The sequence below is a fragment of the Canis lupus genome, chromosome 15 (assembly GCF_003254725.2).
Source record: "Canis lupus dingo isolate Sandy chromosome 15, ASM325472v2, whole genome shotgun sequence".
Classification (NCBI taxonomy): Eukaryota; Metazoa; Chordata; class Mammalia; order Carnivora; family Canidae; genus Canis; species Canis lupus.
This window is the reverse complement of record NC_064257.1, coordinates 54685506-54697684: the sequence shown is the minus strand read 5'-3', so window position 1 is coordinate 54697684 and position 12179 is coordinate 54685506. Positions and strand designations below refer to the sequence as shown.

The window sequence follows — 12179 nt, the reverse complement described above, 5'->3', positions numbered from 1 at the left end:
AAAGATTTTCTTTACTAATTTATTTGAGAGAGAGCAAGTGAGAGAGAGAGAGAGAGAGAGAGAGAAGAGAGTACACAAGCAGAGGGAGGGGCAGAGGGAAAAGCAAACTCCCTGATCCCAGAACTCTGGAATCATGACCTGAGCTAAAGGTAGACGCTTAACCAACTGAGCCATCCAGGTGCCCCTTTGCCTTGGTTTTAAATTCTTTTCTTCTTTTCTAATTCTTTCACAACTAATTATTAAGAAATGAAAACTATACTCAAGAAAATATCAGACCCTGGATTCAAAACTGAGTAATAATGCAAGTGGAATAAAATTTAATTAACGACTAAATGACTAAATACTAAATATGATCTAGTGGAGTAAAAACTTGATTACTCATAAAACAAATTGTACTTTTTTTTTTTTTAGAAAGAAACTTTCCTGGAGTATTAGCACTGTCCCCTAGTAGTTTAAATAGAAAAATTGTGGGGCACCCAGGTGGCTCAGGGTTGATCCTCAGCTCATGATCCTGGGGTCCTGGGATCAAGTCCCACACTGGGCTCCCCACAGGGAGCCTGCTTCTCCCTCTGCCTATGTCTGCCTCTCTCTCTCTGTCTCTCATGAATAAATAAATAAAATCTTTAAAAAAATAGAAATATTGAGTTCAGTTTAAAATTGCTTTGGGTTCCATTTAAAATTCCATTTCAACAAAACCAGTACTACAGTAACTTGGCATAATAGTAAGACAGACACATCAAGTTCTTTACTTATGTTAATATATCTATTTTAATATTTCATAAAACTACTATGTTAGATCTTTTATTTTCACTATGAAGGAATTAAGACATAGCTAGATGAAGTAATCTGCCCAAAGACACACATCTACTAACCCACAAAACTAAGATTCTACTATAGGCAGTTGGCCTCCTTATTTCAGTAATATTTTATACTATTAACTTCTAAGACATGAAAATATATGAGATTGCAATCCCATACCAGAAAGACCACAGTTCTCCTCAGGCCATATGTAATTTGTTATCTGAGAGTCACATGGAAGAACAATTTTGTGAAATCATGTGAGGCCAAAACGCCAAATAGTCACTGTAACCTTGAACAATTCAAAGACTACAAAAGACCTATCTCTTTCATGAATCCCCTTTAATCTATTTGTATTTTCACATTGTCTCACCTCTTTGGTTAATAGTTCATTAATTTAAAACAGATTGTTTAAAGTGGTATTTCTTTTGATTTTCCCTAAACTCTTTCTTTGGGTTTCAAGGATGTGCTCTAATTGTAATATTATGAAATTTGGTGAAAAAGTTCATGTTTATTCTCTCCCAAGTTTTAGAAACTTTGATCATTTCTCCTTTCAACACTTTGACTTTCCATACAAAGAATTCCTTTAAACGCATTAGATAAAATATTCAAGAGTTGAGACAGTTTCAATTTCAAAGTCCTAAAATTTCAAAGGAATCCAGAAACTTGTTATTCAGCCATGTCAAGAAGAATTTTAAAGAAAGAGTTTCTAAAGTTAAAAAAGTTCTGATTTGGAGATAGTCCTAACTCTCATAAATGCCCCTGGAAAAAAATCCCAAGGACAAATGCACTATGTCCATTTCTTAAAAGCTCTAGAAAGAAAAAGCATCCTCACCACTCACATATTGCCCAAGTCAGGGGCATCTTCATATCTTAAAATTGTAGCATACAAGACTTAAAATGTCAGTAATATTAATTAGAATGGTATGAATAACATAGGAAATGATAGGTCTTTGATGACAAAATGCTTGTAATAATCTCTTCCAGGATTAGTGATGCTGTTTTTCCAGAATTCTCACACTTTAAGATTTTAAAAATTAAAAAAATATTTTTAGCACAAACTAGTATCCTCTTTCTCCTAGATTTTTCAAATGTTTCTTTATTTTTTAACAGATTCCTTCTCTTCAAGTCTCTCAATTTAAAAAACAAAACAAAACAAAGCCACAAAGGTAAAAACAAGAACTTTACTCAACATCTCAGACTCCTCCACTCTCACTTCTCTCCTACAATCCAATATCTTCAAACAAGTTCATGGCCCACGTACCACCTCCAGCTGCTCATTTCCAATCCTTCATTAGCATGCCCCAAAGGGTCTATGAAACTTCACCAAACTCATGTCCCCAAGTGTCCTGTTGCTCCTTCCCACAAACCTGCTGACCACCCTTTCCTCCTGATCTCTCAGTATTCCAGAGAGATCCTTATAACCTGTTTGAAACTGCTCTTGACATAAGCATTTTTTCCCACCTCCTTAAATGCTTCTTCTCTAACCTCTGACCTTTCTTCTAACCATTAAATGTTGATATTCCTTAGATTGTGTCCTAAGCATACTTTTCTTTTCAAACCACATTCTCCCTTTAGATACCTGCATTCACAATCATACCTTCAATTATGCCTGTGGAGATAACTGCAAAATTTCTATCTACAATCTAGCTCTTATTCCTATATCCTGACCATATCCCCAATTGCCTTCTAGACAACTTTAATTGGATGTTTCATAGGACTTTAAGTTCAATAAAGGATTCTAAAGCTGAGCTCATCATTCTTCCTTCAGAACCTTTTCTTCCATTGTGAGCTAATTCAAAAAATAACAATCTTAATTTGTTCAAGACAGAAAGCATATCCTTATTTTCTTCTACTTCATTCTCCACATCAAATCTACCTTGGATTGAATCTACCTATTCACAAGATAATAACCATGTCTTGTCAAATAGGCCTTCTAAATATCATCCAGTTCTGACTTTCCTTCATGCCTACCTACCTTCCTAGTCCAACTCGCCATTATTATTATCTTAGAGCTTCACCCCATTCTCCATGTTATAGCCACAGTGATCTTATTCATAATTTAATTATGAATTGTGTATAAATTTCCTTGATTAAAGTAGTTTAAGGTCTTCCTACCACAGGTATTACAGATTCCCAAATCCTTATGAGTCCTTGTGTGATTTAGCCATTGATTTCTACATATCTCTTTCTTATTTTCTATATTCTAGTCTGTGATGGGCCACAGCTGACCACAACATTTTCCTTGGTCACTCTTCTCATAAAAGATTTAAGTATACTCCTCCTCTTGAATATGAACATGCTCTATGGCTGTTTAGCCAAGAATACAGAAGTACTGCTGTACAAGTTCCTGACCTAGTCCTAAAAAAGACTGGCAGCATTTGTTTCCTCCCCCTTGAAATATTCATTCTTGGGACACCCTTTGGAATGCAGTCATTATGCAGTTAGAAGCTGTCACAAGGGGCACCAGTCAACACACAGCATCAATTGCCAGTCATAAAAATAAGCCATCTTAGGTTTTCTAGATGCATGAAGCCCAGCTGAATTTATATGGGGAAGAAGAACTGCCCAGCTGATACCAGTCAACCAACAAAATCATATGAGATAATGAAATAATTGTTTGAAGCCACCACATTTTGGCCTGGTTTGCAAAACAACAGAGAATTATAGGAACAACATCTATATTTTACCTTACCTAGATCCCAATTCACAGAGACAGAACCTATGTTTTGCTTATTTACCACCATATTTCCAATGTCTACCAGAGTTTCTGGTCTGCCAGTGGGTGCCCAATTAACATTCATTGACCGATTTAACTCATAAATAAATGAAAAGATAAAATATCACTATCTTATTCCAATCAGAGCAACATGCCTAATGTTTAAAAATTCTGAGTTAGGTCAGACTTTATGAACGAAAACATACCTCTCCACTTACTGCTGAGTGATCAAGAAAATGTTGCATAAACTCCATGTGCCTCAAGTTTGGTTATCTACACAGGGGGTAGTGTTGTTTTGAGAATTAAATGAGATAATACATACAAGAAAGAATGAGTAGTGTATCAGAGGCTCCCAGAGGACAGTATTTATTATTAAATTACTGAAATGGTAAACTGTGAAACTAAGAAACTGAACAGCTTTTCTGAGTTTCTTTACTAACTAGTTGGCTGTAGAGTGGAGACTAGCAAGCTGCTTTCCTGATCGACTCTCTTTTTTGTTTTTCTTCACATCTTCCTATTTTTTTGTTTTTGTTTTTGTTTTTGTTTTAAATGTCTCCATCACCTGTGGCAGGCCAAATAATGGTCCCTTAAAGATTTCCACTTCCTAATTTCTGGAATTTATGAATATGTTAGGTTACACAGCAGTGAGGAATTAAGATTGCAGATGGATTTATGGTTGCATGCTAATCATCTGATTTTGAGATGGGGAGATTTTCCTGGATTAATCAGGTGTTCAAGTGCAATTACAAGGGCCTTTTGAAGTGGAAGAGGAATGCAGAAGAAGAGCACCAGAGTGATGCAATCTGAAAGATGCAGGAGCCGTACAAGAAAAACTTGACCTGCCATTGTCAGAACTGAGATGGAAGACCACTGGTGGAGGACCACAGGTGGCCTCCACCAGAAGCATTTTCCCACAACAGCTCCAAAAAGGAATGCAACCCTGCTGCTGTTCACCCTTCACTGAGACTAATTTCAGATTCTGACCTCCAGAACTATAGATAATAAATCTAGGATGTCTTAAACCATGAAGTTTGTGGCAATTTGTTACAGCAGCAATAAAAAATGAATATATCCCTCCTTTTTTTTTTTTTTTTTTTTTTTTACTCATAAACTTGCATGCAGTTCTAAAAACCAATACATGATACATTTTCTGAAGTCATCCTTGCACATGTGGTATTGAACTTAGATATTTCCATTTGGGGCCATTAAAATTCTATATTCCTTTGTTAATATATTTCACCACTAAAAGAGATGACAATATTTCTTTACTTTGTGATGAACAGTAAGGTTCAAAATGGGAAAGGTAAAGAGAAGAAAATATTAGGGAAAAAAAAGTTAGACTTAATTATTCCAGGATTTTTGAGTGATAATTCCCACCTGAAAGATCAGCACCTATGACCTTGAGTCTCCTGGAGAAGGTAATATCACCTCCCTAATCTCTAGTGAGATACTAGAGCCATTGAATTTATTGCAATTATAATAAATGCTCATACAATCCAAACTGTGTAGATACATTTTTTTTTAAGAATAGCTAAAGATTTCTGCCAAGGCAGCTAACCCAACACACTGACTATTAAATTGATTTAGGGCAACAAGATACAGAAGCTGCCACACCTGTAAATGAACCTTTAACCATATGTTGTGATGTGTTTATATGCTAATCTCTTCAGAAGTAGCAAAACCCTTGGATGCCACCTGCTTGTCCATATTTTCTGAATTAACTCCGATAAAATGGAATAAAATTATAATACATGAGGTCTGCATTCTTTAAATAGGAACAAGAGTGTGAATGGATTATTTGGTGTATTAAGCTCTTAAACCACTTATAAAATACTTGAACCACTACAGAGACAACACTCCAAATGGAGATATCCAAAAAGTAGAAATTAGTTCATTTGAAAAAGTCTAAATATTTATAATTTCTGTAAAGCAAATATGAAACAGTCATCCTCACATAAAATATTAGTGTCTGCTTATTGTTTTGAGTATTATTCAGGGAATGAAGTATGATATTAGTAGAAAAGAGAATGCCTTGAAAGAATCAGGGAGTAATATCAGCTACTTTGAATTGTGCTTAATGCAGTGCATGTTCCGCTTCTCCATTCAGAGGAAATAACTGTGTAAGATTGTGACCTACTTGTGGGAATCTTGCTATTCTTAGTTCACCTTGACAAATTTAAATGACAACCAGAAAAGTCACATTTTAAATAAATATGTGTTAACTACTGTGGGCTAAATAAATAAGAGTTTACATTGCCTGTCTCATATATAGTAGCATAACTTGACTGCTGTTGGGAATTTAGTTTTGTGTATCTTTTTCTCATCTAACTTAAATATCTTTGATCAGTGATGAATCATTTTGGAAGTATAACATAATTGAAAAATTAAAATGGAAAGATTTTCCTAAGAATATTTGTGGTAGTTTCTGTATCTTTGCACCAGGACTTTTTTGAGAGGTTAAGAGAGGCTCAGAAGCCACATGTGCACTCAGGATTCATTCTTGACCCCGTTGAAGTAACAGAAATGATTAGCAAGATAACTTCGTTGGAAGCCCACTAACCGACATAGCAAAAAGTATTGATCTTCTTGCTGCTAACTCTCTTATTATTGGCCCAGAAACTGGTAAATGCCTGGATTTAAAGTTAAAGCCCACCAAGCAGCAAAAGTTACTGTTATTTGAGAAGGACAGGACACAAAAAGAAATCAAAGGATGAGAAATAATAAGCTTTACTGCTTAAAAGGCAGGACTGCTGTTTTCTCCAAACTGCCATATGAAGATTCAGATAGCATGCTTATGAAGATCACAAATAATCTGTACAATGAAAACTTTTGACTCATAGAAGTTTGATACTTATACTAGTCTCCATTTAGAACCAAAATATTGGCATTATTTTGGGTCACAAAAAATTAACAAGTTATTAAAAGACCATAAGGTAACATGGATAAAGTATACTGTATTTCCTAGCAAGAGATTTCAAATTACTTCAACAAGACTTTTGAGCATATAATCAATGAGGCATCATGGTACAATGGAAAGAAAAAAATATTTTTGGGGGGTCCTATCAAAACTCGGGTCTTCCAGAGATTTATGCAGAAACTGATTCAAAGGCAAAATCAGGAACATGAGTGAGACTGGTATATAAGATAATACACTGCTTTTACAGCAAGGACACATATCTTCAGAAAAATATTAAACACAAGATAAATGTAAATACACAGATTATATTCAATCAATCTGGACTGGAAAATTACAAAGCCAAAGAAATGCCAGGAAGCTCTAGGAAATAAAAACTTTTAAAAAAGAAAAACTTCAATAATTCAACCAATCTAATTTCCACAAATTCTCTTTCAGCAAACTATCTATGGCAAGCTTACCATTAGGTGAGTTAGATATTTCCCTAAAATTTATTAGCTGAATAGTTATAGCCAAGTTACTTAACTTCTCAATCCTGTTGTTTTGTTTTTGTTTTTGTTCTGATTGGTGTATTTGTTGATGGGGTGAAATAAAATAAATAAAGTCATACCTAGAGCATAATAGATGCCGAAATGGTTATGCCTACTTTCGGCTCAGGACATAATCCTGGGGTCCTGGGATGGAGCCCCACATCAGGCGCCTTGCTCAGTGGGGAGCCTGCTTCACCCCTCCCTCTGCCGCTCACTTGGCTTGTGCTCTCTTTCTTTAATAAATAAATAAAATCTTTAAAAATCAAATAATAAAATAAATAAAATAAAATAACAGAATCTTGAACAATATGGTTTTGGCCTGGATTCACACAATGGATAGGAAATTTAGTAAGGGAGGTAGAAGTAAAGGAATGGCCATCTCAACGAAGATGATAGCAAAAGCCATGGAGCTAAGGAGAGAAGGAACAGAAGGGGAGCGAGGAGAAAGAAAAGAGAAGAGGAGAAAGAGAAGGAAGAGCAGAAGACCACCACTAACAGTAGCTTAGGGAGTGTGACAAAAATGCCTGGCTATCTCTTACCTGATTTCTCCATAGTATTAACAATTTTAACTATGCAAATATTGAATTAATATCAAGATCACATTTTCTAGTCTTCTATGCAACAAGTATGGCCCCACTACTAAGTGCTACTAAGTTCTGGCCAATGACATGTAAGAGGAAACGGTGGTGCATGCAAATCTCAGAATATGTTCCAAACGCAGAGGGTGTATTCTTCTTCGACACCTCCTCTTGCATGCTACTAAGAGTGGAGACATGGGACCAAGTAACCAATGATCAAGCTAAAGGCCCAAAATGCTTCAGGTGGTAGAGTATCTGGGCTCCTAAATGACCACATAGGCATCTGGGTTATTATGTGACAGAGAGTTAAACTTTTATACCAGTTAAGTCACAATTATATGGGGTCTCTTTTGCACAAAGCCAAATCTGTATTTCAATTAACAGTATGAATTTAAAAATGGTAGGTAGTCTGATACGACTGAACAACAGGATGTCTAGGGGAGAGTTGGAATGGAAGGATGAGGCCAAAGAGTGAAGACCTGAAAAGTCTAGACTGAGAAGACTGTATTGTTGTCTAAATAATGAAAAGCCACAGACAGCTTCCAAAAGGAGCGACATGACCAGACGTGTACATCAGGAAAATAAAGTGTACAGAATGGATTACAAGGAAGACCAAACACATAGACAATGAGCTCTGTTGTAACAAAAGTATGACCTAGGTTTGCAGCCACAAGAGTAAGAATAGGAATGAGGAGAAATCTCCGAATTTGGAGACGGAAAGGAAAGAACTGTGCCAGTATTTAAGCTAGCAAGAAAGGAGTGTTTGTGAGCAAGAAAGAGACATAAAAAATTTTAATTATGAACAAAGACAGTCTTAATCAGGTTAAGTGACATGAAGGAAAATACAGGTATAACCCACTGTCTGGCAGTGGGTTAAAAGGAATCTTCCTTAAATGTGTTAAGTTCTAATCAAATTCAAGTGACAACTGGATATACAAGTGTCGGAGTAACACAAGAGTTAGAGCCTGGTATCTGTACTGGGCTCAGATAGAGATAGCAGTGGAAGACTTGATAGGAAACAAAATGGACAAAGAAAATCATGTAGAATTAAAATAAAGAGAACAGAAAACAGAATTATATGATGATATAATTCTCTTAAATCATTTTAAAGCTTTGTTCCTCCTCCAGGACTTAAGATGAACGGAACATAAGGTTCATATCATCTTGAAACAGCAAATGGCCTGGGAAATAATCCATCTACAGAATTACAGAGCCATTGGTCATCAGACCAACCCAACTTGTCATAGTTAAGGAAAGTGACATGTAAAGGGATGAAGTGACTTATCCAGGAAAGCTTCACTAAAATGACAGAGTTCTCCATTCCCAGTGTGCCAGGCTATAATCCGATGCCCAATAATTTTGTAAACCCTAGTGAAAGTAATCTAAAGATGTTTTTCCTCCCCCTTCACTTCTTTATCTTCTAAAATTTCTTTGTTTCTTTCCTCTTCAGAACCTCTGGGAACTTGAGAACTTTTCAAGAATCAGTAATATTGAGATTCCAGTGAGCAAGATGCCGTAGCAATTGGCTTTTCATACTCTTCAACTGTATTGGATAAAACTATTTGTAGTAGAAAATTTAGTTTGTTTCCATAGTTTCTCTCTTAATCAAATACATAATCTTCATAGTTTTTCAGATTAAAAGACCAATGCCAAAAGAAAATTATATTCTGCTCTTGCAAATAAAGCTGAGGCATAGTAACACTTTTGAAATTAATCCTGTAGATTTTTACAAATTCATTGCTTTTCACATTGTTATTCCTTGCATTTCAGTCAAGGAGCCAATTCAAATATCTACTATAAGTAATATTTAGAGAAAGTAGTCAAAGGGCTCATTGATCTTTGTAAGCAGTTAGACCTACATTTCCAAGACACATTCACTCTTTCAGGCTCCAAAGCACTAAAGATAAAATCTTCAATGATGTGAGAGAGCAAAATAAATTCCATGAACAAATAACAACCTCAGAGAGAGATTAAACACTGGAAAGCAGAAAACACAAGATATATTTGAAAACAGTGTGGCACAGTAAAAAGACCATAGGGCCTGGCGTCGGGGAATGATGGATCCAATCTTGGTTTTGCTACAGCATGTGACATTAACCTCTCTGTGCTTGTCTCCTCATTCATAAAACGAAGGGCACTAGATCTATGGCAATGCTTCCATAAGGAAAAGAAGAAGCTAGCAGCTAATAATAGATGCAAAAAAAAAAAATAGCGCACTCATATAAGCTTTTAAAGAAGACCTGCTAATAGTAAAGAATATATATGAAAAAAAAAATGTGTCTTTAAACGCTAATTACCTGTTTGGATAATCCTTTAGCTCTTTTTCAGTCATTTATTCATAAGGCAAAAATGTTTAAAAACTCAGAAGGTAATAAGCATGATCAGGGATGATCAGCAAAGCCTTTTCTTTAATTCATCAAAAATAACGGAAAATGTTTCATAAGTGAATGAGAGAGTTGCTGATAATTTCTCTGTTATTTCTAATATCTATTCCAGGACCTCCAAGATCTGTCTTTGAACTAAATCCTAACTATTGTCCCAGACGCAGTTTAATTTCCTCCTCCTCAATATCCATATTCCAGATTATCCCATTTTTCCTTCTCTGAAGTTACATATAGACATGTATTATATACATACAGCATTTTTATAACAATAATCACAATATTTTATACTGCGAGAGTTAGAGCCAGATATCTGTACCGGGCACTCTCACAGATAGAGATAGCAGGGGAAGACTTGATAGGAAACAAAATGGACAAAGAAAATCATGTAGAATTAAAATAAAGAGAACGGAAAACAATTATAAATATTATAATGTATTTGATGACATTTCTTCTCATTATATATAAAACTATATATATTTCCATGACTGTACAAAAATCTGTCAGACTGACTTTCTATCATTTGTTTAACTAATTCATGCATCTTTGAAGTTGTAGCTCCTGCTGGTTTATAATTATTTGGTAATTCATATACTGCCTTGTACTATGCTTGTACTCTTTTTTCTTTCCTTTTCATTTTTAAAAATTTTACAATGAGAGTGGGTTAGTGGTAAATGTAATTAGATTAAACACATTTCCTGAATATAGTACTCCCATTAAATATTAATTGAATTGAATTTTTCTAGTGAAATTCAAAGAACATAATCAGCTCACAAGATGGATACAACTTAAATAACTGATTTGAGATATAAATTAATTCTTAAATTATGGGCACACCCGGCCTTTTGAGTTTTAGGGAGTAAAGCTTCTATGAACTCCTCCGTCCTTTCAGGTAATTAATATCTTATAATTGAGGAGCTGGCCACTGCAATCTAGTTGACACTTCTCCACGCTTCTGTAATACTAAAATGAGTGAATTTATATCTGAAACTCAGGGAAATTACATTATTACATTAACTAAACTATCAATTTAGTTAATATTGACCTTGAAGAGAGAAATCAAACAGTAAAAGAAAGTGAAAATCTCTTAAAACCACATCACTAATATAAAGCAATTTTCAGTAGTTTGTTCATCTTCCAAAAACATCTTATCAATGCATATAGACAAGTATTACATGTACACATACACACATTATTTTATACTTAACATATGATGAAATTTCTTCTCATAAAACTACATATATTTTCATGACTACAACATTTGTCAAATTGACTTGTTACCATTTATTTAACTAATTCATGACTAGTAATCATTTAACTTGCTTCTAAATTTTCACCATTGGACAATGAACATCCTATACATATATCTTTGAGTATGGATGTGAATACCCCAAGAATAAATTACTAGATGCAGACTTTCTAGGTTAGACACACATGGGGCCAAGTTAAAATTCTTCCAAATGGGCATGAGAGTTTTTGAAATACCCTCAACTCTGAATAGCTCCAATCTTTATAATATTGTCATTTTGACAAATTTGATACATATATTGGCTTAATATATATATATCTTATTATTGTATTTCCTGATCTTTAACATTTCTTATATTGCCTTTTCCTTACTGACTTGTAGGAGCTCTTTACAGACTTTATGCACTATGGATATGAGCCATTTGTCAATTGCATGTTTTAGAAATAATGTCCCAATCTGTTTTTTTTTTAAGATTTTTTTAAGGTATTTATTTATTTATTTATGATAGTCACAGAGAGAGAGAGAGGCAGAGACACAGGCAGAGGGAGAAGCAGGCTCCATGCACCGGGAGCCCGACGTGGGATTCGATCCCGGGTCTCCAGAATCGCGCCCTGGGCCAAAGGCAGGCGCCAAACCGCTGCACCATCCAGGGATCCCAAGATTTTTTTATTTATGCATGAGAGACACAAAGAGAGAGAGAGAGAGAGAGAGGCAGAGACATAGACAGAGGGAGAAGCAGGCTCCGCACAAGGAGCCCCATGTGGTATTCGATCCAGGACCCCAGGATCACGCCCTGAGCCAGGCAGAAGCTCAACAGCTGAGCCACCCAGGCATCCCTTTTTTAATTTTTCAAATGAGTAATACAGATGGGTTTGTTTTAAGTTTTCTGTCATCAAATCTACTAATCTTTCCTTTTATGCCTCATGTTCTTTGTATGTATGTGAAGACCATCTCCATCTCTAGACTCTAAGAAAAACTTCTGTGTTCTTTGACTACATATAAGAAGTGGG

General features: G+C 35.3%; 1 protein-coding gene across 3 annotated transcripts in view; it reads right to left on the bottom strand.

Annotated features, from left to right (window-relative positions):
- The window catches only part of GRIA2 (glutamate ionotropic receptor AMPA type subunit 2), a 151711-nt gene that overhangs the window by 104454 nt on the left and 35078 nt on the right, over positions 1 to 12179 (bottom strand). The gene's annotated exons all lie outside the window — the stretch shown is intronic.